Source organism: Mandrillus leucophaeus, unplaced genomic scaffold, assembly GCF_000951045.1.
Source record: "Mandrillus leucophaeus isolate KB7577 unplaced genomic scaffold, Mleu.le_1.0 Scaffold20, whole genome shotgun sequence".
NCBI classification, from domain to species: Eukaryota; Metazoa; Chordata; class Mammalia; order Primates; family Cercopithecidae; genus Mandrillus; species Mandrillus leucophaeus.
The window spans coordinates 4,494,072-4,500,413 of NW_012102032.1; the positions used below are offsets into that span (position 1 = coordinate 4,494,072).

The 6,342-nt window shown below is 39.4% G+C and overlaps 1 protein-coding gene across 3 annotated transcripts in view; it reads right to left on the reverse strand.

Moving 5' to 3' along the window:
• Positions 1–597: 597 nt before the first annotated feature.
• MSI2 (musashi RNA-binding protein 2) overlaps positions 598–6,342 on the reverse strand; it is a 436,274-nt gene continuing 430,529 nt past the window's right edge. For all 3 annotated transcript variants that reach the window (XM_011979225.1, XM_011979224.1, XM_011979226.1), the window contains one exon: positions 598–5,720. The gene's annotated coding sequence lies outside the window, so the exon portion shown is untranslated. The remainder of the gene's footprint in view (positions 5,721–6,342) is intronic.

Below are 6,342 nucleotides of genomic sequence, written 5' to 3' on the forward strand. Positions count from 1 at the left end.
CCCTCAATGTACTGGGTGTCAATTCTTTTGTATCCTGTCATTTGTTTGGTAGAGAGAGGGGTGGAAAGTATTGCAGATGATCTATCTCTACATCTTTAGTTTTGCGATTCTGCTGATTTCCAGTAGGCAAAACTTTAACCTCCTTGAGGGCAGAGGTCTGATACCTGTTCAGATCCCTACTCAAGGGTTGTGGAATGTGGTTTGGCGCCTTCTCCCACGTGCTGTTGATAACTGAGGACAGCACCCAGGAAAGCCCCTTAGCTCCTTCCACCATCTGGGTCCTCTGATCTGCAGGACCTTTGGGGTTTATTCCCTGTCCACCCATGGGTTCTGTGTGCCTTCTGCTGTTAATCTACGTCACTCTCCCATCTGCTCTTCCATCTTAGTGCTCTCTTGCCACTTCATAAAAATGGTGCCACAAGCTCCCTGGGGACAAGGCAGGGGCTTCTTCCCTGCTGGAGGCCTGTGGCCAACATTCACGCTGAGGGGTGAGGGTGGCAGGTGCTATTTGATGAGATCCTCTCCCACTCAAGCAAAACAACAGGTCTCCCGGAGCCCAGCCCTCCTCTGCAAGCGAAAGAATACCAAACAACTCTGTTCAAAACAGTTTATTTTATTTTATTTTTTTTTTTGTCAGACAAACACATTGATTTCTGGACCACAGTAGAGGATGGAAACCTTTCACAAACTTATTTATTTGAAAATACAAATATAAAATTATACTTTCCACATCTGTGATGTGAGAGACTGCCATCCACATAGTAATTTTTTACAACAGGGCTTTAAGAAAGCCACACACAAAGACCTGAAAGATGCTTGAGATATATATATAGATAGATACATATATATGTATATATATAAAAAAAATACTCACTACCAAAGTTCTCATCAGTTTCATACTAAAGTATAAAAGTAAGGGTGAGGTCAGCCACAGTGCTAGGGAAAGTTTTATTTAGATACATTTATGTCCACATGAAACGCTTAGACTTGCATCCTATTACATATGGAATTCGGAGTTTACAATACACCATGAACGGCAGATTGGCTAGCCCACGCTACTTAAGAGGACACTCACAGATTCCACACGGGATGGTACATTATGTACAGAATACAGTAGTAGAGAACCTTCGAGGGAGGCTCTGGAACTTTTGTCTCTCAGCCTCCAGCCCCCTCCCCCATCATGCCCCTGCCTCCCGGAACTGAAATCCTGTCTGAGACAATACATTCTGATTATTTGATAGCCAGGTGTTTGGATTAAGGTTGCCCCCCCAGCCCCCGACAAGAGGGGTGGATTTTATTTATATGTTTTTGTGTTTTAGTTTACTTACTTTTTTTTGGTGGAAAAAAAAAAAAAGAAAAAGAAAACAAACATATTACAGTATTAAAGTATTGCTTAACTTCCAGCGTCTCCTTGTGTAGTGTCTGTGCCCAGGACAGGGCTGAGCTGACGTCTGCTAGTTGTCTGCTTTGGGGTGAGGGTGGGGAAACCCGCCAGTGTCTTTCTTCAATGTGCTTGCCTGCAGTCAGTCCCTCTGCTCTACCCACTGTCTGCCTCCCTTGGAAGATAGCCTGGCTTGTGAAGCACATTCAAGAAAAAAAAAAAAAAATCTCCCTTCCCCCACCAGCCCCCCACTCTCCCTCTGTCCCTGCGTGCCACTTGCAACCGATAAAGAGAAGTATGAGTTAGTGTTTCTTTTGTAAACAATTTCATATGCAATATAATACAGAAAGCATGGCTGACCTTCAATAAAAAATGTAGTAAACGATATTGCTTTATTCTTGAATATGCTGCAGTGAGTGAATGGCAGAATGAAGCAGTGTGGAGGTGGTGGAGGAGGCTAAGTCCCTAGCCCTCGTTTGCACTAAAGATCAAAATAGGTTTTGTTTTTCTATTTGGAACCAAAAATAAAATTTTTTCCCCCAAAATCCCCAAATGAAAAAGAACAACAAGCAAAACCCACCCCCAAGAAATCAAAAACAAAACAAAACCAAGAACAAAAACTGAACACCTTTCAGGTCATTAGAACCAACAATTACCCAATGATTTTTATACTAGTCTAGCAAGATGTGTGTAACATTCACTGGCTGTGATTGCTGTGCAGTGAAACAGTAAATTGACAGCAATAGAGCCATGCTACCTTAAAGTCCAAGCTACGAGTTCAAATTAAGATGAAGGTTATGAAGGATAAAAACGCAAAGGCCTGCTGGGGCTTCGTTTGAATCAAGCTAATGGGCGACTGGGATAGAGCGCGAGGCTGTTTGGTTTTCCCAATGGATATGAGGAAGGCCACGAGCCAAGTCTGTGGAAGCTGCTAGAGAGCAGACCAAGGCTTGGTCATATCCGTCAGCCCCATGCCCAGCTAGAACCGGGAATGGGTCCGGGAGCTAATGCCACTCACTCGCCTCTGCTTGGGAGGAGAGGAGTTTGGGGGTCTCAGGCAGATGGATCTGGAAGCCAGAAAGTCACCCGGTGGCTGTTTGATAATTCCGGGGAAAAGCCATCAGCCAAGAGGGTTTCTCCCCCAGGGAAGGCGAAAGGTGGTTCCCATGTTCGCCATTGAGCTTAACTGAAACAAAGACAAGGCTGAACATCAGTGCTAAAAGAATTTACAAAAATCTTTCAAAATGGACTTCTAGATGGATGGGGGGACTAACGTGAACCTTAAACCTAGGTAGCCACATTAAAACATATCGGATTTCCACAAGATTTGTGCTATGGGCTACTGGGTCTCTTCAAAAGGTATATAAACATCTAAAACATATTCACACAGATTATCAATTTCTTCTGAGCATTCTTAAAAAAATATTTTTCTCTTAGTAAAATCATTTTAATATACCATGCCTCCCTCTTTTAAAAAATAAATTAAAAAAATCCAGTTTTGCATATCTAGCGTTAGCATTTAAGGTAGTATGGCACCCCTTCACAGTGGGGGGGGGGGGGAATCTACAAAACGCCGTAGAGTCCGCCGGCATTTTAACATGGTGAGACCTTGGGTTAGTTGAAACCACATCAGATCAGCTAAAATAAAATTAAACTTGAAATTGAAAAAAATAATTAAAGGAAAAAACTGCCCCAAAATTATTAGCTTTTTTTTTTTCATAAATAAGAGAAAGTTCTATCCTTACTGGTCCTAAATCTGAATAACTATGTCTAATTTTTTTAAACCTTAATTATGTTATACCTATCAATATGTACTAGAAGAAAGAGGAGAAAAAAAGTCGCTACACTAGTACCAGGACAGCACGCTTACAAGATAGCCATTTTATACATTATTAACATACAATGATCAACAAAGAGTCTTCTATGAGGTGATGGGGGATGCAGAGAAAAGGAAGGGAAGTACAGTACATCACCAACATGGACAAAATAGGAATTAAATTCCCTCGTCTAAACACTGAATTTCTGGGAATTTACTATTTTTTCTTTCTTTTCTTTTTTTTTTTTTTTTAAATAAAACTTCTGTTTTGTTGTTTTATGACTTGAACAAGTTTTGATATTTTAAAAGCGCTCAGCATTTAATCTGGTTGTTTGGGGGAAAAGAAAAGAAACAAAGAAAGGAAAAAAGCAATAAAAAAACCTCACCAAACAACCTAACATTTTATTAGAAAAACAAAGAACATGATTTTTTTTTTAATTAAAAAAAAAATGTTGTTGCTGTTTCATTAGAATTGAAAAAGGCTTTTTTCTTTCTTTCTGAGTTAGCATTTTGGAGTCTTTAGTTTGAAGATGCTTTTGCCCTACCATGTCTGTGAATGTCTACATTAGTCTACTTTGTTAGTAAAATTTATAAAAATAGGAGTGCAGCAGCTCTTTATAATAAATGTCGCATTCAGTGTCTCATACTGGCTGTGCCTTAAGTACCAAATTTATAAACGTAACAATTTAAAAAATATTAATAAAACGTCAATATCACATTTTAAAAAAGAAAAAATATATATCCACACTACAATATGTTTTAATGCCATCTATTGAGTTGTACTTCTATAGTTGCTGTTGCCGACCTATTACCAATATTTAAAAAAAAGTTAAATTAAAAAATATCCTTCATCATAAGTATCTTTCCCCAACCGAGGACCATATATTATAACAGCCAAATGTTAAACATGTGCAAAGAGGAAACTGTCAGTTTTTCCCACCAGTCACAGTGCAGTGATGTTTATACTTTTTATTTTTAAAATTCTGTTTACATCTACAATAAATTAAAAAAAAAATTCTTCCATAGCCTCTCTGGTGATACTTGCAGCACTGAGGTATTAAAAAAAATATATAAACCAAAAGGTTGCTTTCCTAATTTGTAAATAGAAAGTGAATGGAGAAAGGTTGTATTAATGCAGGCTTATCCACTCCTGGCCCATGGGCCCCCAGATCTGGGAGCGGGGTGGGGAGCAGGGGGAGAAGAGAGGCAAAGTGTCCTAGGAACCTTTGGAGGTGCTGAAATGATTGGACAATAGAAAATGATCAAATATTTAAAAATTAAGACTGAAAAAGAATATCCCCCCCACCCCACCCCCACCCAAGCCAAACAGGTGTGCTTTGAAACTTTAAATATGTTAAATATTAAAATTGTAGCTTTGTTTTTAAAAAACGTCTTGGGAAAAGCAGTTTTTCATATTTTAAATAAAAATCTAACTAGACGGTAACATTTGAAGCTGTGCACAGACAAGAGGTTAATAGGCTGGTACAACACTAATACAGTTCTTAGGTCTATCACACAGACAAAGGAGCTAAACAGTGCTCTAACTTGTCCTGGGGTGGTCCTGGCAGCTGGGCGATCTTCATCTCAGTAACTGACTTGGCCAACGTTCCCTTCCCGCCTCCTTCCACAGAGCATCAAACTGCCTGGGACCGACTCCCTCACAAAAATATTTTTGATTCTCTCTTTCTTAATAGTTTCTATGTAGTTAATGGAATTGTATTTACAACATTTCTTTTTTAGAATTCACAATTTCAAAAAACCTTATAATATCACCTCTTTCAACAGAAAAAAAGCACTTATAGAAAAGGAGGACACCCAAAACACTGTCGTCCTTACCTTATTGCCGAAAATAGATAGACTCAGATTAACAAAGAGACATCACAAAAAGAACTGCTAGAGAGTCTGTTAATTAGCTTACTACATCTCACTTCTTCTACAACGCAAAATAGAAAGCTCATGCCCACCTCCCGCCCCGCACTTCACAACTTTGCTTCAGTGTGTGCTCAAGTTCCACCTGAAAATTCATACAGTCTCAGAATTGGTACCAAAATAGGGAGAGTAATATTACCATCTCAGCATCCTTTAAAAGTGAGAACAGAACCAAAACAAGCAAAAAAAAATTTTTTAAGAAAAAATAACTCCTTAATATAACAATTATACTATGGTTAGCTTTGAACTAGATATTAAAGCTATGTGACTACTGGACTAAGTCAAAATCACTACCAAATGTGATTCAAAGAGATTTAAAAGGAGAATGGGAAGAGAGGGAGGGAGAGGGAAACCATCAAGAAAAACAAAACAAAACAAACTGAAATCATGGGTTATATACACATTTAAAAGCTGTTGTCTTATATTACAGCAGATTCGTGAGATGATGAGATGTAGTCAACCCTCGATCCGAAGTGAGCCATCTCTGGTTGGGATGGGGAGTGAGGCTGGTGGGGGTCCAGGTCTGAGGACATCACCTAAACAAAGGGCCACTCAGAAACTTCGCCCAGTCTTGCCTGGACATCCAGGTATGCTCTGCAGGGTGGGGAAGGCCAGGATGTCCAGAAGAAAACATAAAATGGAGGGGAGAGGGGAGGAGAAAGAAGTGTCAGACAAGTATGAGATTTCCTCCACTGTTTTAACTAGAGTTTCAAAGATGGACTTCATTGCACTACTGAACATGTATGAAAATCATCTGGCTAGAAGCCTACTGAGATCACAGCTTTGGAAATCTGACACCTAAACCATGCCTGATACTGGGGAGAGGACAAGGTTACAACTCTTCTTGCTGATTTGATACAGTACCATAGGGTTCTTGAGGTAATGGTGGGAAATGTGGTCACAGGGGTTGCAGCCAGATGGGCCAACTGCCCATTGACCGGAGATACCTTTTTTCTGTTTAAACTTCTGTTTCCAAAGCTAAATGTTAAAAACAAACAAACAAACAAAAAAAACCCCGCAAACTTTTGCCTTTATTAGATACCCATCAATAACCTTTAAATGCAAACTTACGCTAAAAGATCATACCACATACCAAAAACTAAAGGTCATGACACTAAAAATATACAACAAATAACCAGCTTTGGTTACAGGAAACAAAAACAGGCCCAGGATTCACAGATGTGTTAATTGAGTCTCCCTGAATTGACTGCGGGTG